This window comes from Sus scrofa, chromosome 17 (genome assembly GCF_054392235.1).
Source record: "Sus scrofa isolate SSC_HxYL_T2T_F1_AM1 chromosome 17, Sscrofa_HxYL_maternal_Yorkshire_Landrace_v2.0, whole genome shotgun sequence".
Taxonomy (NCBI): domain Eukaryota; kingdom Metazoa; phylum Chordata; class Mammalia; order Artiodactyla; family Suidae; genus Sus; species Sus scrofa.
In genome coordinates this window covers 57,958,992-57,982,232 of record NC_139399.1, presented here as the reverse complement: position 1 = coordinate 57,982,232, position 23,241 = coordinate 57,958,992, and the positions used below count along the sequence as shown (strand labels likewise).

The window sequence follows — 23,241 nt, the reverse complement described above, 5'->3', positions numbered from 1 at the left end:
GCATGTATTTTCTTTAGCTATATTTAATATTTTCTCTATACCTTTGATTTTTAGAAGTTTGATTATAATGTACCTAGATGTGGCCTTTTTTTTTTTTTTTTTTGTCCTTTTAGGGCTGCACCTGCAGCATATGGAGGTTCCCAAGCTAGGGGTCTGATTGGAGCTGTAGCTGCCGGCCTACGCCAGCGCCACAGCAATGCCAGATCCGAGCCACATCTGCAGCCCACACCACAGCTCACGGCAACACCAAATCCTTAACCCACTGAGTGAGGCCAGGGATCAAACCCACAACGTCATGGTTCCTAGTTGGATTCTTTTCCACTGTGATGATGTGGCCTTTTTGTATTTATCCTATTTAGAGCTTCTTGAATCTTTGGCTTCATGTCTTTAATCAATTCTGGGCAAATTTCACCCATTATAACTGCCAACATCATGTCTTCTCTTTCTTTGCCTCTTTCCTTTTCTTCTGAATCTCCAATTATGCATGTGTTGGACTATTTGATATTGTCCCACATGTCTCATAGGTTCTCTTCTTTTTAGAAAAATCTTCAGGTTTTTCTTTCTCTGAGTCAGTATCGATGATTTCTGTCAACCTGACTTTGAGTTCACTGATTCTTCTTTTATGTCCAGCCTGTTATTAGGCTCATTAAAAACATTCTAATTTCAGATATTGAATTTCTAGCTCTGAAATGTCCTTTTGGGTCTATTTAAAATTTTTCAGAATCTGTGTTGAAATTCTCCACTTTGTAGTCTTTTATCCATCTTTTCCTCTAAATTCTTTAAAGTAGTTATTAGGTCTGTTTAAAAGAACTTTTGTACTTTTATGGCTGTGATTTTGTTGGAGACTGCCTGGGTTCAAAGTGATTTAGGGAAAGTGAATCTCTGGTCCCCAGTTTTCTCATTTGTCAGGTAGAGATAATATAATGTCACAATACCTGTCTCATAGAGGTAGGTTATATGAGGGGGTTAAATGAGTCTTGAGTAATAAATAATTGTTAAAACAATGTACCACACATGTAATATTCAATAACTATTATTATTGTTAACATTTTTATTAAGATTTCCCAGTGGTTTAAATGCACCGCTAGAATATATGAATTCAACAAAAGTGTATACCCTTTCTCCAGTTCAGACATTCACAAAGGAATTGATTGTCGCTTGGACCCACATTTCCTGGGTTTGTCATGCTGTTGAACATCTTTCCTTACCTAGGGTTAGTCATTGGGATTTTCCCCAGAACCACACTGGGTGATTTCCCCAGAACCAATCTGATCTACTTCAAGATTCCCTGATAGAGCCAATGTACTCATCTCCCCCTTTAGAATAAAAATAGCACCCTGTTCAGTGCATTCAGAGTCACCAGTATTATCATTTGCTTCAGTGTTTCAATCTGTTCTGCTCTGAGAGGTGTTTCAATAGCAGATATTTCTGAGAGCCTACTGTGGGCCAGGGGGAAGTTCTATGGTCTGGAGGTATGGCTGTGAACATAACTGAACTTCTGCTTTATGAAGCCCACCTGTCCTCTTCCAACCACCCAGTTTGACTGACTGGCCTCCTCTTCTTGGTGCTATTATATTGCTTTATGGGGGAACTGATGCACTAGAAAAGGTACAAAGTTTTAGAAAAGCAATGGCCTAAAGTCCTCAAAGGAGATAAAACTGAAGCCCACATCTTCAGCCAACAAGGGTAAACAGGGCATGCACTTGGCACTGACCTTGGCACTGGTGTAATATAGGGATTCTCTACTTGGAGTGCTTTTCCCCCAGGAGATAACAGCAATGCCTGCATCATTTCTGGTTGTAACGGCTGGGATGGAGTGCCACTACATCTAGTGGGTAGACGCCAAGGATGCTGGTGAATCTCTCACGATGCACAGGATGGCCCCACAACAAAGGTCACCTGGCTGAAAATGTCACTATGTTGAGACCAAGAAACTCTGGTCTCATGCAAAAGGCTGACTCCCTCAGGGGACTGTCCTTTTGCTAGAGATGAGATGCACATACTGGTAGTGGAACAACCCAAAGGCAAAGCAACGCAACCCCAAAGGAAGATGCTTGACCCCACTTTCCATGAATGAAGTAATGAATTCATTTGATAGATATTTATCGAGTGCCTACTTTACATTGTCTGCTAGGCTAGGTTCTAAGCAAACAGCAGTGAACGAGGTAGACAAGGTTCATCTATTTCCAGGAGTTTCAGTCTACCCAGCCTTGTTGGGTAATTTACAAATGAACATAATTTCAGGTTGTGAAAAATGCAATAAAGGAAATAGATTGTGTGATGGGATAGAGTGACTTGTGGTGGGGCTAGTCTCTCATTTTAGATGGTCTGAGAGGGCCTCTCTGAGGAGGTGTGTGGGCTGTCTTGAAGGTTAAGCAAGATCTGAGGGAACAGTGTGCCAGGCAGGGGGAACAGCTAATGCAAAGGCTCAGAGGAGGGGACAGGTCTGGGAATTCAAAGGACCAGAAATCAGGTTAGTGCTTGTGAAGCCTGGGGCGTAGTGAGACTGGGGGATGTGGGGACATGTACCTACTTTACAAACTGCCAGGTGAGAGGAAGAGAATAGTGATGTTTGATTCCTGCAGCCACAGTGGAGGTTTTGGGTTCTCAATTCCTTTTCCTTTTTGACCACTCTTATTATCAGGGGAGAGGAGAATTTTCTTATAATCACCAATTTTCTTACGTAACTTACCACCACTACTGAAGCCCATCCTCTTTAGTCAGTTACTGCCTGTGACATTATTCTTTGTTTAACAGAGGCTAAGAGCAAACACATCCAAGTTTATCAGCCAAGCCCTAAATCAAGTTGACGATTTAGACAGAACATTAGATGAAATGGAGCCGGTGATCCTGATTACACAAAAATACACATTCTTTCTCTTGGCCAAGGAATTAAGGCCCCAAATTGCCAGTTTAATATTTAAAAACAGGTAAATAAAACTTAATCTCTCCATAGAAACTGGGGATCCTGAGGAAAATAAGGATTTACTGGCAGTAATAGCCACATTGCCTTTTGTTCGCATAGTATGTCATACTTTACACACACTCCTTTGCACATTTTCCTCCATTAATAAGTATTTATATGTCACACATCATTACAAGTCTTTTCTCAACTCAACAATAACAAAATGCCCATAAATACCTAGTCCTGCTGACTTTCTCTTAAATGCATTCTTTCCCTGTCTCCAGTTTCATCTTTTTTTTTTCCTCACAGTATGTTCAACACTGAACATGGGTTTCTTTCCTGCCTCGTTCACTCACAAAGAGACAGCTGTTGCTTTTGTCTGCCCTGCATCTTTCTTCTTCTCCTGGAAGTTCAGCCTGATTTTCTTTTTAGTGACCAATTTCTTCCTATCCCCTCTTTACTCCATGTGAAAGGACTGACCCCACTAGCTTCCAGTTCTGGATTTATAGTCATGATTCAGGCCTGGCTGATCAGTATATTCTACCCTTCTCTCTCCTTGGCCAAAGTCATTCACTGATGATCACATGACCCAAACCAGGCCAATGAGAGCTACTTGGAAAAATAAACCAGAACTCATTACTGTAAGGATGTAAAACGAGGCCACCAAGTTGAGAAGGTTTGCATGTATATCTGGACAACACAGAGAAAAACAAGAGTCAAGAAGTGGAGCCCTGACTTGAGCTACTTGATCCAGCCATGCCTGAAGCTACTTTCTTCCCAAAGAGGAACTGCATCTTTGGTGTGGGTATCAAAACTAAGTCTTTGAACTCTCTATAAGGAGAGGTGATACCTGCATTTAGAGACATCATTTGGGGAGAAAGGCATCAGGTGGGTTATGGAGAAAACACATGAAGCATTCAAATTGCAGGCACTGTGAGGCAGTCAGGAGAGGAAAGGATCCAGCGTAGCTCACACACATAGGGTAGGCTTCTCAGAGGAGAAGAGGTATGAGCTAGTTTTAAAGGATTCATAGGAGCAGAAGGAAATGGAAGGTGTGATAGGTGGGGAAACACCTGAGCATGATCTGAATAATAGTTGTCCCATGTGAGCTTCGTCACTGATGGAAAAGCACAACCAAGTCAAGGACAACAGGAATAATCAAACCCTGATCCCAAATACACCCCTGGCCACCAAGAGTCTTACAAACTCCCCTCTTTGGAGTGATGCCTTCCCATCCGTCAATCTCATCAGCTCGGACAACTCTGACTCAGCCCCTGTCTGTCTCAAAGGTCCCTCCCCATGTCTTGCAACTCTTTCTAGAAGAGAAGAGTATTTCTCAGGTCTGCAGAAACTCAGAGAAGAAAACTCATTTTATGATCTGAAAGGATATGAAACGCATATCTTAACGGCACATTTCAAATGCATTCGTGCTCATCACGGAAGCATCTAAAGGCCCTTCGTCATTTAGAAAGCTGCAGCAGAGGGAATAATGAATGCAGGATATGTGAGTGATTCATTTTGATTTTTAGAAAATACAACCCAGCCAGGGAGAGGTTTGCAAAATATCTAAAGACAAAATATCTCTGAGATTTGTAAAGTCATGAAATTAAAGAGATAATTAAGTAAAAGCAAACCCAGTACGTAACCTTAAAGGAACCAACATTCTGATTTTTAAAAGGTGGGCACCCCCTGCAAAAGCCACTAAAAGGGTGTCTGAGGGGTAAGGAAACTATTATGAAAATGGGAAATTGGTGCTCTAAACTGTTCACAGCTCTGTCCCTGGAGTGTGAAATTAGCGACTGAAGGCAGATTTCACAGGCGCTTCTGTGGAGCATGTTGGTGCGGCGCTGGATTTGTGATGGGGCCTCTCTGCCAAGTCCTGCCCACTTGCAAGCTGCTGTCGTTACTCATGCAGAGCACAGATAATTCTGAGTGGAGCGTTTTGCATTTGTATTGAACACAGCCTCTCTCTCCTGAATCTAGTACTGAGTGCAAGGCGGGGTGGAGGGCGGGGGGAGCATCTCCGAGACCAACCTTCTCACCAAATTCCGATTTACTCTTAACAAAAGAAAAATCCATATGGATTACATTGGGAATTATATTGGCAAATCTATAGGAAACAGGATTCTAGTTAAAATCTTCCAAAGGGATTCTCCTCGTCTGGATCTTGGAACTAAAACCAGTAAGGGCATTCTTTGTGTCTCCATCATGTCACCACACCGGGGGTGGAGCTGAGCAGGAAGGTCAACAGATTAAAAAAAAAATTGGGAGTTGGAGAATTTGGAGATGTGAGCTGCATTTTTCTCCTCCTGTTTCACCATGTATCCCTTGCACACTCATGTTGGGCACAGACAAACAACAATCAAAGAGAAAGGTGGAGTTCCCATCGTGGCTCAGGGGTTAAGGAACCAGACTAGGAACCATGAGGTTTCGGGTTCAATCCCCGGCCTCGCCCAGTGGATTAAGGATCCGGCGTTGCTGTGGCTGTGGTGTAGGCCAGCAGCTGTAGCTCTGATTAGATCCCTAGCCTGGGAACCTCCATATACCAAGGGTGTGGCCCTAAAAAGACAAAAGACCAAAAAAAAAAAAAAAAAAAAAGGTGAGATCATAACTTTTATCTTTCCACACCCTCATTACTGATCATGGGCAGAAGGGCCAATTTGAAAAGGTCCCAGGAAAAAGAATTTTAAGTAAGTACAGTTAAACCTTGATCAATAGTAGTCCACTTATATGTGAATTTTTTTCAACAGTAACCACTACCGCACTGTAAGACCCGAGAGTGGTTGAATCCGTGGATATGGAGCCTCAGGTATAGAAGACTGGGATGTAGGATGGATCAGCTATAAGTTATACATGGATTTTCCACTGCACGGAGGGTTGGCACCTCTAACTCCTGAGTTGTTCAGGGGTCACCTGTAGCTGCCAATGGAGCCAGAGAAAGCTTTGGTCTCAGGTCAAAATCATCTTAGGTGATTTATCACCTTAGGAAGAGCTTGCAATCATTTTTATTCATTATTTGTTAAACACCATTATATTTTCAAAATTCCACTCATTCTTGATCATTAAAGAATCATCTCTCTTTGGTGTTCTCCCTTCGTGATATCCGTGGTGATGGATGTCAGGTAACTTTCAAACATGGTGCTGGGTATTCGCGCTAAAAGTACACAAACAAAGCAAATGACGATGATTACAATGACAACAGCGAAAAAGCCAGCTCACAGTTCTCCACTACACACAGTGAATTCATTGTGAAGTAAGATGAGTTTGCCCAAACTTCATAAAGGCTAATCCATAACACCACGTGGAAGGGTAGAGGCAGGTGGGCTGCAGGAGTGGCTGATCCAGCACCGTGAAGGTGTCCTTCAGGACCCAGGTTCTTTCTGTCTCTGCTCTGCTGGCCACAGTCTAGGCTTTATCTCCTTCCTGTGTGACCTCTTTGCTCTTGTCCAGGAGGGGGAACAAAGCCACTTCTCTTCTGAGAGTAAGGGGGCATTGCTCATAAACCTCCAGCAAATATCTCCTAGAATGTCTTTGGCCTTGGTTGGGTCACAGGTTTATATTTCCCCCGACACAGGCAAGGAAGACGGGATTACCCTTGGAGTGGCTCTGTAGCAGAGGTGGCGTCTGTCTCCCTGAGGCTCCCAGGATGCAGAGGGGAGCAGGATACTCCTGACCAAGCCAAGGACTGCTTAGTCTCGAGGATAGAGGTAGGGGATGCCAGATTAGCTGCCAGCATACCCACCCCTGCCCAGTCACAAAGGTGTCTTGATCACCGTGGGTACCAGCCTAAGCATATTTAATGTGTGTGTTGGCTGAAATGATTCTATTTCCAAAGGCATTTAACATAGTACTTGGATGGGTCTTTCCTCTCCCCAGAGTTGCTTCAAAGATGTACAAAGAATGAAAACCACACAAGTAGTTCTCCTGGGCATCCATGGGCTAGAAGGAATCAAGGGTGTGTTCTCAAAGAGGTGAGTCTTTCCCTTTCTCTCTGTCCTGTTTCTGGCCCCCTCTCCTCAGTCTCTGTTCCCTCTTCACTCTGCCCACCGGGGACCTGGGCACCAGGCAGCACCAGTCTTCTGGGGCTTTATGCTTCAGAACCTCACTCACTGGTACTTCCCACCTGAACCATCCATTTCTTCCCACACGTGGCTTTATAGCCTGAGTTCAGTTTTCCTCTCACATTGTTTTTGCCACATTAAGGATCATGATGTTTAAAAAGATGATCAAAAAGGAAGAAATACATGAAACCTAGTTGGGACAAACGGGAGTGCTTACATCGGCTCCCCTCTCGGGTTCATATATTGGGAAGAGAACAACAAAGCCCTGTGGGTTTCCAGATGCAGACTGTTTCCTTATTTCATTTTGTGGCCTCTCCGCATGTTTGGCACCTCTTACGATGTATGGGAAACAGATGGAAATTAAAGTATCAGTAGGATTACATTCTTCTGTGAGTGACCAAGCCCCCAGATGAAAGAAACCTAAGCACAATATAAATTTATTTTTGTCTCGTGTAACAGGCTGGAGGTGGGAGCTCTGCTCAACCAAGCTCTCAAGGAGCCCCATTTCTTTATTTTTTTTTTTTTTTCTCTGCTACAGGAGGCCTCTGTTCCCCGGGTTACTTCATGGTCAGAAGTGGTGGCCCCAGCTCCAGCGCGTCCCGCTATCCAGCCCTCAGGAAAGAGGAAGAGATGGAGCCGAATGGGGACAAGGGAACACTCCAGGTTTCTTCTAAGGAAGTTTCCATTTTTACTCCTTCAGTTATAAGCCATCCTTGGCTGCAACTTTTTTTCTGACAGGTTCAGGATTTTAAAACTTGATTGACAAATACTATGTAATAATCGCTGATTAACAGTTAATATTTAACTAGTGATTACCATGTGCCAAGTACACTTTAAAAAAAAAAGTATTTATTCCACATATGTAGCTCTCAAAGCAATCCCATTGTGGTTACTAAATAATGTCTCCTTGAAGATGGCCATGTCCTCATCTCCAGAACCTGTGAATATGTTGTTGTGCCTGGAGAAGGAAACGTCGCAGGTGTGATAGAAGGCTCTTGAGCTGGGTCGACTGGCCTGGATTATCCAGGTGGGCTCAGGGCCATCGCAGGAGGCCGAGAAAGAAAAGACACAGTGCTGCTTGCTTTCAGGTTGGAAGAAGGGATCTTGAGCCAAGAAGTGCAGTCTGTCTGCAGAAGCCAGAAAAGGGAAGGACACGGGTTCTCCCTGAGAGCCTGTAGAAGGAGTGTGGTGTTGTGGAATGATTGTAGACTTCTGACCTCCAGTGTGTTCTTTTTAGCCGCTAAGTGTGTGGCAGTCTGTTACAGCAGCCATTGGAAACAGTACCCCTGTCATGTAGATACTGTTATCCCCACTCACAAAGGAGGAAATTGAAGCATAGAGAGGCTTAGTCACTTGCTCAAGATCACACAGCTCACTGGTGGGGGAAAGTGCAGACCTGAAGCCGGCAGTCCTGCTCTGGAGACTACCTCATAGCCACTGCTTACTTCATGGAATGAATACGCATGTGGTCTGTATGGGGGTTGCTTTGATTTTATTTACCTTTTTTTTTTTTTTTCCTCGCTTTTTAGGGCCACGCCCTTGGCATATGGAGGTTCCCAGGCTAGGGGTCAAATCGGAGCTACAGCTCCTGGTCTACATCACAGCCAAAAAATATATTTCAAATATATTTCAAAATATGAAACTTTATTTCATATTTTGCAGAATTTAAAACACATCTGAAAGCAAAGAGACTGATGTGATGCAGTCCCATGTACCCAGTGCTCACCCTCAATGCCTATGGCCTAACTTGTTTCACCTACAGCCTCCTCTCCTCCCCCCCCTTTTATTTATTTATTTGAAGTGAATCCCAAATATTGTATCACTTAATTTGTACATTTTTCTAAAAAAGTCTCTTTTGTATCATAATCACCATCTCTAAAATTCTGATTTTTAATACTTTAATATCATCAAATGCCCAGTTTTCAAATTTACCCAATTGTGTCTTCTTTCCATTTGGTTTCTTTGAATTAGGATCCAAACAAGGTCTATATATTTCCTTTAATTCATGTGTCTTTTGAGTTTGTTTTAGTTTATAAAGGAACCGTTCAGGAGTTCCCGTCGTGGTGCAGTGGTCAACGAATCTGACTAGGAACCGTGAGGTTGTGGGTTCAGTCCCTGGCATTGTTCAGTGGGTTAAGGATCTGGCATTGCCGTGAGCTGTGATGTAGGTCCCAGGCACTGCTTGGATCTGGCACTGCTGTGGTTCTGACATAGGCTGGTGGTGCGGCTCTGATTGGACCCCTAGCCTGGGAACCTCCATATGCTATGGGAGCGGCCCTAGAAAGTGCAGAAAAAAAAAAGAACCATTCAATAAAAATACAAGCCACATGTATAATTTTGAATTTCCTAGATGGCAAATTTAAAAAAGAATTGGTGAAATTAATTTTGATATGTTTTATTTAACCCAGTATATCCAAATGTTATTTTAGCATATATCAATATAAAAATTCTTGTGATACTTTACAATATTTTTTTTCATACGAAGTCCTCAAAATTAGGTGTGTATTTTACACTTAGAACATATTATGTACTCAGTGGCCACAGGTGGCTACTGCCAGCTGTACTGGACAGTACTACTATATAACACCCTTCTTTTTTTTCCCCTCAATATTTGCTTTTTTGAAGAAAAATGGTTACTTCTTGCATTATGGAATTTGCTGATTGCACCTCTGGAGACAAGAGCTTTTCATTAAAAAAAAAATTCTGTTATTCTATGATCCTCTGATGCCAGCAATTCATAGAAAAAGTGCTTAGCTTACCTCCTGGGGTCTCTTCCAGGGAAGCATCTGGAGGGGCTGGACTTTCAAAAACCAAAGCAAGAACAGTGCTGTCATAGAACAAAGTTCTCAGATTGCACTTGCCAGCTAGTCACGGATCATGAAATCAATTTAGCTGGTCCTAATCAGCATTTAAAAAGTATGAAACAGGAGTTCCCGTTGTGGCTCAGCAGGTTAGGAACCTGACTAGTATCCATGAGGATGCAGGTTCAATCCCTGGGCTTGCTCAGTGGGCTGCCATGAGCTGTGGTGTAGGCCAGTAGCTACAGCTCTGATTCGACCCCTAGCCCGGGGAACTTCCATATGCTGCAGGTGCAGCCCTAAAAAGATAAAAAAATATATACGAAATAGGATGGAACAGGAGAGAAAATGCCTCATGCCCATATGTGGGGAGGTTGCTGTTGTTTCATGCAGCATGTGTGTGACTGCACACCTGCGTTTGCACCACGTCTGAGGAAATGTGCATCTCTGGCCGAGGGGCACTGCCTGTTCTGGCTAGGATGCCAGAACAAATTACCACAGACTGGGAGGCTTACGCAATAGCCTTTTATTTTCTCACAGGTTTTGGGCCTAGAAGTGCAAAGTTAAGGTGCCATCAGGTTGGTATTTGGTGAGGGCTCCCTCTTGGGTTGCAGACGGCCTTCTCTCTGTGTGCACTCCCATGGCCCTTCCTCGGTGCGAAGGGTGGAGAGAAGAGCACTAGCCTTCTGGTATAACTTTTTATGAAGCCACTGTCCTGTGGGATCAGGACTCCACCCTTATAACCTCATTTCCCTGAAATTACTTCCTTAGGCCCCAGCTCCACATCCAGCCGCCCTGGGAGTTAGTGCTTCAACAGTGGAATTTTGGGAGGACACAAACACGGAGTCTGCAGCACAGTCAAAAAAGTGAAAAAAGTCTGCTCTGGAGAATTTGCACACCTAGCTTTTTCAAAGTCGATAGGACATCCAGCTTGCACACTCCTCTGTCTGACTCAGCTGTCATGCAGATCTCAGCCAAGGTGTCCTATCTGATTTTCCCCTCTCTACAGGGGAAAATGAGGGACTTGTGTGTATTCAGGGAACAGATGTTTGCATGGAAAATGCAACAGGCTTCCCCTCTCCCCCGTACTAAATGTAATGGGACCAAAGTCCACCCTCCCTCCAATTTTAGAGGCAGAAATGCTTACATAAAGGGACATTGATCTTTTTGCATTTTTGTAGCCAGAGTCATGTCTGGGAAAAGGCAAGGTCTGCAAAAACCCCCTTAAATATCCCACTGAAGTAAATGTAGGAGGAAGAGACATGTAGTTGGGACTGACGTTTGAAATGTCAGAGCAGAGTCTGGTAATTATGGCACTGATGAGGTCACTAACTGTGCACGATTATGCAAATCCAGGTGGAATGCAGAATGAATGCTAATTATGTCAGCATCTCCAGCTAAGAGGGAGGCTGTCAGGCTAAGAGCCCTGAACTGAGGGAGCAGGAGGGACAGTCAGGCTGGAAGAGGCAGGAGCCCTGGGCTCTGGATCTGGTCCCAGGTGGCCTTAGCCTCAGGCAGTGAGGGGTCCTGCACCCAGAAACAGCCAGGTGAGGAGGGATGGGCAGGTCCATCAGGGTGAACAATAGGAGGGATCCGGGTTTGAGATGATGCTCCCTAAGTTGTGAACTGCTTGTCACTGGTGCTTGGTGAAATGGGTTGGGTGGCACATGGAAATTTTTCTATCTGGCAGGTACATTTATGATTATGTTTGTATGGCGACATGATTAGGGAGCAAGTGACTTGATTCCATCACTCATTTCTTCACGGATATCCACTGAGTCAGCACTATTCGAGGCACCAATTCGCAATGAGCAAACAAGGCCAGTCCTACCCTCACGCAGCTTTCATTCTAGTGCAGGGAGACAGTGATCTACTTTCAGTTATTCTACTTATGTGGAGCTGAGTCTGCATTTTTATTTAAACAAACCTCACTTTTTTTGCCCCTGGCACAGGCAAGTCACTCCCCCACCCCACCCCACCTCACCCCCAACGCTGGGATAACATACTTGGATATTTCTGTGAAAGGGAATTACATCCTGTGTAATTTCAATCTTCTCAGTCACGGTTCTGTCTTGGTGTCGTGGGGTATTTTTAAGCATCAAAAGGAAAAAGGAGGAGAAAATCCAGAGAGACCACCCCCAAGTCTGAAATCCTGTTAAACCTCAACAAAACCAAACCCACCAGGGCTTGACGGACTAAAGCTCAGAAACAGAAGAGACCACGGTCCTGGCGGTGAGATTCTGCGGGTTCCTTTGCGACCCCGATTCCCTCCATCTGGGCAGCAGGGGATGGGGGAGAGTCTCTTATTTTCTAGGTAGTCTGGTCAGGCTATTTGGAACAGAAGGGACACTTCTTTGATCTTTGGATCTTCTTATTTTAAGGTTACTTACATAATGAAATATATGATTACTTTTTTGAAAAGCTCTGGTCCTTTGAAAAGAAAGAGGCAGAAATGACTAGTTAAGGCATGTAGTAGAGCTAGAAATAGGGCTTGGAAATGTTTTATTCCCTACTTTTCAAAGTGAATATACAGACAAATATGGAGCCTGCCACCAGGAGGTGGAAGAGGGAAGGAGCTATCTTCCCTAAAATCCTAAGCTCTCAATTGGTGCAGGACCTTTTTCATACAGCAGAGCTACTCTCTAAAGCACTTCCCTGCAGGCATTGCAGTATCAACAGTACAACTGTGAAATTCTCAGAAATAACCCCTAGATACAAAAATCCAAAATCTGGGCACAGCTCAAATGTCCTCCAGTGAGTAAATGGATAAGCCACACTGGAATACTATGCAGCTGTGAAAAAGGAGGAATGTTTGCTACAAAGTACGGTTTGGATGAGTCTCATAGGCATTGTTCTGGGAACAGAGCCAGTCCTCTCAACTTACATACTTTGTGATGATCCTATTTATTTGACATTTCCAGAAAGACAGAATGATAGTGATGGAACACAGATTAATACTTGTCAGGAGTTTGTTAATGGTAGAGCACCAGGGAATTTGGGGACATAATGGAACTCTTTGGGATCCTGGTGGAGGTGTTGGTCGCATGAATCTCTACATGTGTTAAAATTCTTAGAGACGTACACATAGAAAGGAAAAATTTATCCACTTTCCTGGATGATAATTTTTAAAAATTATTTTTAAAAAGTCTCCAGGAGTGAAACTTGAATTTACAGTGGTGTATAACTCATGCATTAGTCCCCATGCGTGATATATGCGGTGTCTGTGAACCTTGATAGACTCCCCTGGGATACCCCTTGGGCTTCCTCAGCTTCCCCTTCCCGAAATCGTCATCCTACTGTTCTTCTCCAACAACCCAAACTCCCTCCACCTCTGATCGTGATCTTTCCACTTGCAGTTCCCTCCTCTGGGATGCTCTTCCCTCAGGGAGCCCTGGTTTGTTTGTGCTGGAAAAGTCCCAGGAAAACGGGGATGGGCTGGTCACCCTCAGCCAGGTTAACACCCCCACTTCCTTCAGATCTCTGCTCACACGTCTCCTTTTCAAATAGCGTTTTCCCCAACCGCTATCAAAAATGACACCCCTCTTGTCCCCCTTGATCCCTGAACCCCATTTATTTACCCCCATCCTACTTCTCATGGCCTGTCCCTATGCAGCATGTCTGCTTTTATGTGCTTATTATATGTAGATCCAGTGGGATATTTTATGGTATTGAGGTTGAGACCAGGAAGTGAGCTGCAGAAAGCCACATGGCATTCACACGCTGTTTAAAGCCTACAAACCATACGGCGTGATACTTGCAGACACATAGATGTGGTAAGTCATAAAGCTCTGCAGCGGAATGAAAAGCACCCCGTCGAGCTCTGTGGGCAGAGAGGGAAGGGGCCAGAGTGAGGAAGGGGCATGGGGGTTTTAATCAAGCTGTTTGTTTTATTTTAAAAGAAAAACATCTGAAGTAAATACAGTATAAGATTTCACAGCGCTGGCTGAGGGGATCGTAGTCATTCGCTAGGCTTGAAAGTCATTCACTATTTTCTTAATGGCTTGAAATAGTCATGATAGAGAAGTGCAAGAGCAAAGATCTGTTTCTGCAGAAAAAGTGATTGCTTTGTTTGAGATACTCCCAGAATTGCCAGTCTTTCGAGAAAATGAACGTCAGCTCTTCATGTCCCTCGCAAATCATATCCCATCCCATCTGAGATGTCTGTTGAGCTCCTGCCTCAGGAAAGGGAGAGACAAGGTGCCTAAAACGTAGCCCTTGCCTTCACGGGATTCTCTGTCTAGCAAAGGCATGAAAAGAGAAGCCGGGATAAATAATTTCTGTTCGTTCAAGGCATCACTGATGATCGCTGAACACGTGTGCTTGGGATTTGGTGCCTGGTGACTCGCTTGGTAGAGAAAAATAGAAAAACATCACGAGGGGCTTTCTAGGCACCTGAAACAGCACTGGGAAAACTTTCCATCTCCCTGGATTTGTGGAAATGAGCTTTCAGTCCTGGTATAAAGAGGGCTCTAGTTGCATGGAGGGAGAAGAAGGGACAGCTTGATTGCGTCACTTAAGATTGAATCTGCCCGACGCCAGGGCATCCAGGCAAAGGGAAGTGGGCTTGTTTTCATGAATCTTCCCATTACCTGGACACCTGACTTCATCCTGGAAGAGGATGGGCAGCGTTCAGGTTGCTGTGGGGACTCTGTTGGTGCCAGGTGGGTCAAATGGCCAGTGAGATGGGCTTACACAGGCTGAGAGGCAGGACCCTCGACATTTCTAGGGCAAAACGATTCAGCCGTAAATGCTTATTGAGGACCTGGTGACCAGTTCATCCATTCACTTACTCGTGCATCCATCCACTCATCCACCTAACAAGCATTGCTTTATTGAGCACTTATATCGTGTGCCTAACGCGTTCTGGGTGTTTAGGAGAGAGAAGTGAACAGGAAAGATGAGATCTCTGCTCTCCTGGAGCTCACACTGAACATGAACTGAGGATATTTAAATGGTGACAGTGCTAGGAAGAATATAACAGCGATGGAGCAGCAGAGGTGGGGGCAGCAAGGGGGCCTTTAGATGCAGGAAGCCCCCCCGCTCTGCTGTTAGAGCCGAGGCTGAGTGTGGAGGCAGAGGCAGGCCTGTGATGCTGGGGTGGTGGGAACAGCAAGGACGAAGCCTGGGGCGGGGACATCACCTGGGTGTGTCTCAGGGAACAGCAGGGCCTCCGTGGCTGGACTGTCAGCCAGGCACAGAGTCAGGCAGGGAGGCGGCAGGGCTGGGGTCAGGCTCACAGCCCAGGTGGAGAGATGCTCTGTCCCCTAAGGAAAGCAAAGGACTGAATCTGTTTTCATCTCCCTGCTGGGAGACTCCCGTTCCTCCTCTTACTGGAAACTTCTGACAAGAAAGCACTTGCTGCATTTAATTTAATTTGGGCCCGTGGAGCCCATCAAGTTATTCTGCTCCTGTCCCGGGGGGTCCTTCTCCTTTCTGCCCTTGACCTTCCTCTCTCCACCTGGTCTGTCCAAGCAGTGACAGCTCGCCCTCTGATGCCACATCCCTAAGCCATGCAATTTCCTGTGCGTTATTAAAATCATGAAAACACAAGATCCAGGTGCAGCTCTTATCTTATTGTTGATCCAGACAGGAAAGGACCAGACAGACGAAAGGCAATTCCATGACAGGTCATATCAGCCCAGTTCAGCAAGACAAAGGCTGGTGAGTTTCTGGTTGTGACAGTTCATTGGGTGCTTGGAGCAAAGATGCCATGAAACAGTGATACCAGCGGACCTTGTTCAGGGAGGGCCTGCTTATGCTCAGGGTGATAATTATATCAACCAGCACTTATTGAGCACCTACTGTGTGCTGGGCCCTGCTCTGGGCTTTCATGGTGTCATCTCATTTAATCCTCACAATAGCCCTTGGCCAGGAGGGATGCTCTTAGCCCGTTTCACAGAAGAGGACACTGAGCAAGCAAACAGCACTTTGAGAAGAGCATTGACCTCCAGCCTATTCAGAGCATCTCCAGTAAGATCTGTGAGCTGCTTTGCACTGATGGTGCATGACTGGATTTCACCTCTTTGGTCTTTGGTTCATACAAGTCAGGACTAGAGTAATGGAGTCCCAGTGTCCATCATTTCAGCACTTGATTATCTGCTTTATTCTGCTCCGGATGGGGAGGCTCCACAACCGGCTGACTGTGATTAAATCCCAGTTCTGTCTTAGAGGCTGTGTGATAAGCAGCGGAACACTTCAGCCCTTGGGATTTAATTTCCTTGTCTTGTGCATGCATGCATGTATGTGTGCCCACCTCACTTACATGCGTGTGTCCCAGTGTATATGTGCATGCACTTTGTGTGTGTGTGTGTGTGTGTGTGTGTGTGTGTGTACAGTGGTTATGAGCAGGGTCTTGGGGTCTGATTAGCCTGGACTAGAATCCTGCTCAGTCCTTCCCAGCCCCCAACCCCTCTGTGCCTCCGTTTCCTCCCCTGTCACATGGGGACCGTGTCTCCACCTCATCGGGTGGGTGTGAAGATTAGATGAATTAGTCTGTGTGAAGCTCTCAGAAGGGGCCTGTGCAGGGTCAGTGCTGGACAAATGTCACTGTTGTTACTGCTGTTCTTTGTCACCCAGTCCCTAGTGCCCACCCAGCTCCAGGCAGGGCGCTGGGTGAGTGCAAAGGGAGCCCCCTCTCCTGTCATGAGTGCAGGGGAGGAGCATCCCAGCCCCACCCGTAACCAGCCGGGGGACCTTGGCAGGAGTTTCACCTCCCTGTGCCTCAGTTTCCTCCTCCAGAAAGTGGGGTGATGACGGCACTCCCCCCATGGCGGTTGGGAAGATACACCCAAAGTGCCTAGAACAGCGCCAGGCCTGCAATTGGTGCATTGGGTGCATTGGCTGCTGCTATTATTGTTATCTATCCTGTTCAGATTCATTTTGCAGGAGTATTGGCCAATATACCACTCTCATTCCTGCCCCAGGGCCTTTGCCCTTGCAGACCCCCTCAGCCGGAACGCCCCTCCCCCAGGTGGTCGCCCTGTGGCTCCCATTCACCTGGCAGACAGTCCTCTCTGACAGAGCGCCTCGCTCACTCTCTGCCTTGCTGTCCTAGGTTCCCATTTGATTTCTATGTGGCTTCAGTTGGGGTTCCCAGAAGCAGACCCCTGGACAGGGATTTTAGTGCAAGTTGTACCTGCGGGGGTGGTCCCAGGAAGCACACTAGGGGAGGGGAGGAGACGGGTGCCTCCCAGGGCAACTGGAGCTGAGTCCGGAGCATTGATCCTGATTCCCATGGGCCACTGGCTGAGGGCTCCCAGAACAATCAGCTGCCTGCCCTCCTGGTCACAGGCCGAGAGAAAGCTCTCCAGAGGCTCACAATGCAGGAGCTTCTCTGTCCAGAAATGTTTGTAGAAGGAAGAAATGGAGGATGGGAGGGAGGGAAGGTGTGGGGGGCATAAGAAAGGCTGGGACAGATTTAACCAAATGGGCACGGGCTCTCATCAGAGGGACAGTCTGCTGTGGCCATTAGTACTTAAGAATTCAGAACACTGTTGTCACAGACCTGATTCTCATTTAATCATAGAGTGTTTACAGGAAGGCATTTAAAGGGTCATCGAGTCCCACCTCTTCATTTGCCAGGTGAGGAAACTGGAGCCCAGAGAGGGAAATGACTCACTCAGGGTCGCACAGAGAGTTAATTGCAGATGATGAACCAGAATCTAGGTTTTCTGATCTCAAAAAAAAAAAAAAAAAAAAAAAGTCCTGCTTTCACTATGGAAATGGTTCAGAAAATGCTTTCTTTGTGGGTTTCTTTCTCTTTCTGTACAGTGGGGTTCCGTCACGTGCCTTAGGGACCACCCTCCTGGGCCCACACACCTTCCTTGTCCTCCAAAAGCCGCCTCACAAGCCTCCTCCTCCAAGAGTCCTGTCCTGTCCTGCCTGGGGCAGAATCCATCACTCCACCTCCTCTGACTTAAACACATGCATAGTCTTCCAGCCAGTAGATCCTATTTTTAGGAATGTGTCCCATAGAAACAAACACGCCCCAGTAGGAGGACATATATTCCAAGGTATTTATCACAGTGCTTATTGTCGTCGATCACAGCTGATCACGGACTCTGAAAACAACCTAATCCAAGTGCAGCGTGTTTGCACTCTGGGCTGTCGGTCAGGTGTTTCAACATGATGACCTGGATCTCGAGCCAAGAAAAGTGTCGTAATATATTGAGGATGGAGAAAGCACAGTGCGGAGTAATTTATGTAGTAAAATTGGATTTTGGAGGGAAAAAAAAATGCTAAATCCTATTAGTGTGTCTGTGTGTGTGAGTCTGGAAGTGTGTAGGAAGTTGGGGAACTGTTTACTTTGGAATTGGGGCAAGGAGCAGGAAGACAGGGCAGGTGTGAGCGTGGGAGCAGACGTGGAAAGGAGGGAGGTGTGGGGGAATGTTGGGAGAAAAGTGGACAATCAGCGTCCGCCTGCCTGTGAAAACTGGCCATGTTCAGAGAAATGGTGAGCGTGTGGCTGAGTTGGCCATTCTTGTCTTGATTTACACAGTTATTGTGATAAAGTTTTGGTGCTACAGAAAAGAAATAACAAACCGATAAATTAATAGAAATCCCTTGGTAGAGCCCCTCAAGACTCGCACGGCAGGCATAATTGTGTTGAGGGATTTCCCACGTCAGCAGCACAAGAGGGAGGTTTTCAGGCCCCTCGGCCGCTGGAAACTGAGGGCCCCTCCAAATCCAAGGTTTCAAACAACCTTGGATGGAAGTGGATACGGAGGGCGAACCCTAAGAACTTGAGCCTCCTTGGATTCCGGTGTCCATGGGGGTTCCTGCTACCAGTGCCTCAGAGATACTGAGGGATGCCTGAACTTGAACCTGCACACACCAGGAGGCCGGCTTCCTCTGCTCTTCTTTGTCTGGGGTAGGGTCAGGGGATGGAGAGGCCTGAGGTAGCTGGGGTGTCCCTGGGTTGCCTGCCCCCTTCTGGACAGGATGGCCAGCCAGCCAGAGAAGGGCCACATGCAAGAGGAACCTCAGATGTGGACAGGAAGATTTCGGCCTCTGTGATGTGTGCCTGCTGAGCCAGGGGCAGTGGTTACCAAAGGGGGGTGTGGCCCCCTAAGAGGTGACTTCAGTAGCACAATGATGGGCTGTGTGCCGCTGGCGTTCAGTGGGTGGGAGCTGAGGACACCCGGTGACCACAGTACGCAGGCCAGGCCCGCTCCCCGCAGAACTGTTTTACATCCTGCACTAGTTTCGGTGGTTCCACCGGGTGTTTGTGTGAGTAAACCCTACTTACGGAGCTCCGAGCCCCAGGGGGAAGATCCGTTTTATGTGGAAGCAATAAGGATGCTTTTTGCCCTGTTTTAATATTCCAAGTTTCCTGGGACAGCAACCATGGTGTAAATCAAGGGAAGCTTGCTTTTGTTTTGTTCTGAACGTTTGCTGGTGGTGGTTCGTCCTTTTGAATCATCACATCACTCGCACCGATGTGTCTCATGGCATTTGAGATGCTAACTCAACACTCTCGATACCAGTCTACACTTACAGCTTGGTAATTTCTACTGGTGTCATCATGCCAGAACATTTTCATGTTGAAATATGTACTATGTTGTTGCAAATTACTGTATGCGGATTACTCTTCTTATATTTCTCTTTATCTTACAGTTAGGGCATCAAAATGAAATTTTTGAAAACATGTAGGTAAGGTTATATTATGAGTTTCCTTTCAAGATACTAATAGGAAATTACATTTTTGTTTTTATGATTTTTGTTTTCCCATTATAGTTGATTTATCGTGTTCTGTCAATTTCTACCGTACAGCAAAGTGGCCCAGTCATACATACATTTTTTTTTTTCTCGTATTATCCTCCATCACAAGTGACTGGATATAGTTCCCTGTGCTATACAGCAGGATCTCATTGCTTATCCACTCCAAAGGCAATAGTTTGCATCCTAACAGGAAATTATAAAATATTTGTCTTAAAAAGGTGACATGGGGTCTGATAGAGCTGAGACCCACATTAAAAAAAATCAGCAATGTCTTCTCTTTCCCTAGGGAAGCTGTAGCTTCGTTTAGAGACACTTTGGAGCTTTCGTTAAATTGAGCTAGATTTTAAAACACACACAAAAGAGGATCTTTTCTTTCCTCCTTATTCTTCAAGGCTTCCTTTGCCAAATCCTTCTTCATGAGCCTGCTGGCGACCAATATAATTCTCTTCCTTACATCCCTCTAAATGCTACCAGGACAAGTAAGGGCTGTCGGGCTCCAGTTCGCTACAGATACAACTGAGGCTTATGCCAAATGTAGGACACTGCCCGGTGGGCAAGTAATTTGTCCCTCCATAGGAGACATCAGTAATCAACAAACAAACATATTTTTTAGAAAAGGCAGAAAGCTTAGTCATGCAAATCAGGACAGAGGAGAGAGGGGAAAGAAAAGGACCTCATTCTTATTCTGCAGCTTCGGCAGGGGCCTGGCCCACCGGCCGGTTTCTATGAAAGCGCTGGGCCCAGAGCAGCCACCGCGCGGGCACACTCAGGCGCCTTAATAAAGGTCTGTCCCAACCGGAGTAAACACCACCCGTTCCCAGGACACCGAGAAGCAGAGCATTAACCAGAGGTTAACTGGGTCATTGGCTGCAGCACAATATGGGTCATTCTCGATGTAATTTAGTTCCCTTCCACTGAGGCTCCAATACAGCCACCGGTTCTCACAGCGGGGACAGTGACTTAGCGGCCCGCCGAGGTCTCTTGGATACAAGGCCCGGAGCTGTCGCTGTGATGCATGGCGCCTCTGACATTACTGGGTGTTTTTGTGATGCAAAGTTCCATGTTGTCTAAACACACACACAAGGGGACCAGTGAGCCGGTGCGGTGCTGTGATGGATGTGCCCACCAACGTCACACACAGACACACACAGGACTAAATGAGAACCTTGTTCAGGTGCCTTCCATCCCTGTGAGCTGTCATCCCATCAGTGTCCCTGAAGGGTGTCTTCCTGTGCAAAAGTGCTCTTTAACTGCGTGCATATTTGGGAGATTGCAGGGATGGTTAACAAGTCCACGTGTCAGAATGATCCATTATGCACATGTTCTGCCTTTATATCTTGTTTGGAAAGTATAAAAACCAGAGAACAGGAGGTTCAAACAGCCTAGTTTCATATGCGCAGACCTAGAAGGGGTTAAAAGAGAGGGAACCCCCTGGTCAGTGTTGCTGCCACTGGTGCCGGAAAGCCCGTCACAGGCTGCTGAGGCTGGGAATTTGGAGGCAGGTGTTGGCTGTGACAGTCACACTTCCTGCTCCTCATTCTGAGATGTGCCAACCAGATGGTGGAGGCCTGATGGGGAAAGACCCAGCCTGGGCGGAGGCGGGCAGCTTGCACAGCCCTGGGCTTTGCATAGGGTCGTCAGAGATGCCCCCCCACATCCCCCACTCCCTTCCCACCCATGTGTGGTTTTCCATCTCTAAATAACATTTATTGGTTCTCTTGCTCTGAAAAATGAACATTTTCATGCCTTTGTGGCAGCTCACTGTTCTTTCCCCTTCCTGAGATGTACCAAGTATACTTTTTATTCTCATTGTTTTTCCAGAATCAGGATTCAAACGAGGGCCGCCTGGCATTGGTTCAGTCTGAGGTCTCCTGGCTGATGCGACCCGCTCCCTTCAGGGGCCTTTTTGTGTCCCTGCCTTGTTGATGCCCAGGACCAGGTGCCCCGTGGGTGCCCACATTCTGGATTAGTCTGTCTGCCACCTCATATGTCACACCTGAATTCCCTCCACCTGGAAGGAGACATGGCTGCCACCGAGCCAACTTGGGGGATCGAGTTTCAGATAAACCCAGTCAGGTGGGACCAATGGAGCCAGCCTCCTGCACTTGCTTTAGAAAGGGAATGTGGGGACTTCCCGTCGTGGCTCAGTGGTTAACGAATCTGACTAGGAACCGTGAGGTTGCTGGTTCAATCCCTGGTCTTGCTCAGTGGGTTGAGGATCTGACGTTGCTGTGAGCTGTGGTGTAGGTTACAGATGCAGCTTGGATCCCGGGTTGCTGTGGCTATGGCGTAGGCTGGTGGCTACAGCTCCGATTAGACCCCTAGCCTGGGGACCTCCATATGCCGCGAGAGCGGCCCTAGAAAAGGCAAAAAGACAAAAAAAAAAAAAAAAAAAAGAGAGAGAAAGGGAAGGTGTGTGTTTTGAGAACGTTTCCTGGGTTATTGTGGCACTAACAAAGCACGTGCTTCCTCCCGAGCATCACCGCCTCCTTCTGTGTCAGCCCTGTCCTGGGCTGAGTTATGGGAATTAGTGGCCTGCCTGCCCCAGGTGAGGTGTGCGTTAGAATTCCTTGGCTAGCGTGGCCTCTGGCCCCTTCTTTAACTCTCAGTTTATTTCCTGTAGAGGAGTTTCACCTTCTTTAAATCTTTTTTTCTTCTTCTTGTTTTTCATTTATTAGAAGGTTCACGCTCTGAGGTCAAGGACCAGGTCAAGGCTATATTCTAAGTCCTCCAGCGTGCCTGGCGCAATATTTGCTCAGAAAATGGTGAATCAATGAATGAAACAGAGGCCGGTCTTAGATGAAGCCTCATGTACTGAGCTTTCAAAGGGTATCTGGGCCCTGGGCTGTTTGTATTTCCCTCGTGGTTAAATCCCAAATCCCAGAATCTTTATTTTCCCTCTATCTCTGTGGCCTTTCTTCCCACTGCCCACCGGAGGAGGTGATCTCGGGACTGAGTGCGTCGCAGAGGTCTGAGGAGCAAAGGCCCTTCCCCAGGGAGCAAGGCCTGGGTGTGCTGCCCGCCTCACCTGCATATCGAAGTAGAGGCAGCTCTATCTTCCGACTGTTTCAGTTTCCTAGGGCTGTCATGACAAATTACCACAAAGATAATTTCTACTGTTCTGCCTTAAAACAACAGAAATGTATTTTCTCCCTGTTCTGGAGGCTCGACGTCCAGAATGCACAGAGCTGTTCCCTCTGGAGCCTCCAGGGGAGAAGCTGTTCTGCGGCTGCCTCGGGGGGTTCCCGGGCTTGTGGCTGCATCACCTTCTGCCTGCATCCTCAGGAGGCCGTCTCTGTGTGGCTGTGTCTTCTCTCGCCTCTGTCTTATAAGAACACCTGTGATGGCGTTTAGGGCTCACCTGGATCATCTAGGAATCAGCTCATCTCAAAATCCCTGATTACATCTCTAAGGACCCTTTTCCCTATGAGGTCACATTTACAAGTTCCAGGGATTAGGCCTGATGGCTCTGCATGGCTGCTGCGACCCTGCTGCTCTGGCAACTGCAGGTGCGCTGTCTTCAGCGCTGGTCGGTTCACAGCCTTGACCCCATATTCCTGATGTTTTTGTCCTGAACCACCTCAGCACCTGAGAGAAAGGGCAACCAGTTGGAGAAAGGAAACGCTTCTCTTAATTACCCTCGCACCCGGGGTGCACTCCAGGGAGGGAACTGAGGGCCCGTGGTGTTTATGCAAGAGGAGCACATAAATCCTGCGGGCCTGGCTGTGGCTGGGCTGCCTTTGGTGGCATCTAATCA

General features: G+C 46.6%; 1 long non-coding RNA gene across 6 annotated transcripts in view; it reads left to right on the top strand.

The window, feature by feature from the left end:
- The window catches only part of LOC106508180 (uncharacterized), a 90,007-nt gene extending 81,039 nt beyond the window's left edge, over positions 1 to 8,968 (top strand). For 5 of the 6 annotated variants that reach the window (XR_014832553.1, XR_014832552.1, XR_014832551.1 and 2 more), the window contains 3 exons: positions 6,480 to 6,612; positions 6,782 to 6,876; positions 7,505 to 8,968. This is a non-coding gene — a long non-coding RNA (uncharacterized LOC106508180). Of the gene's footprint in view, positions 1 to 5,655; positions 5,715 to 6,479; positions 6,613 to 6,781; positions 6,877 to 7,504 lie in introns of all 6 variants that reach the window. The other variant, XR_014832550.1, reaches the window with a different exon arrangement.
- Positions 8,969 to 23,241: the final 14,273 nt, after the last annotated feature.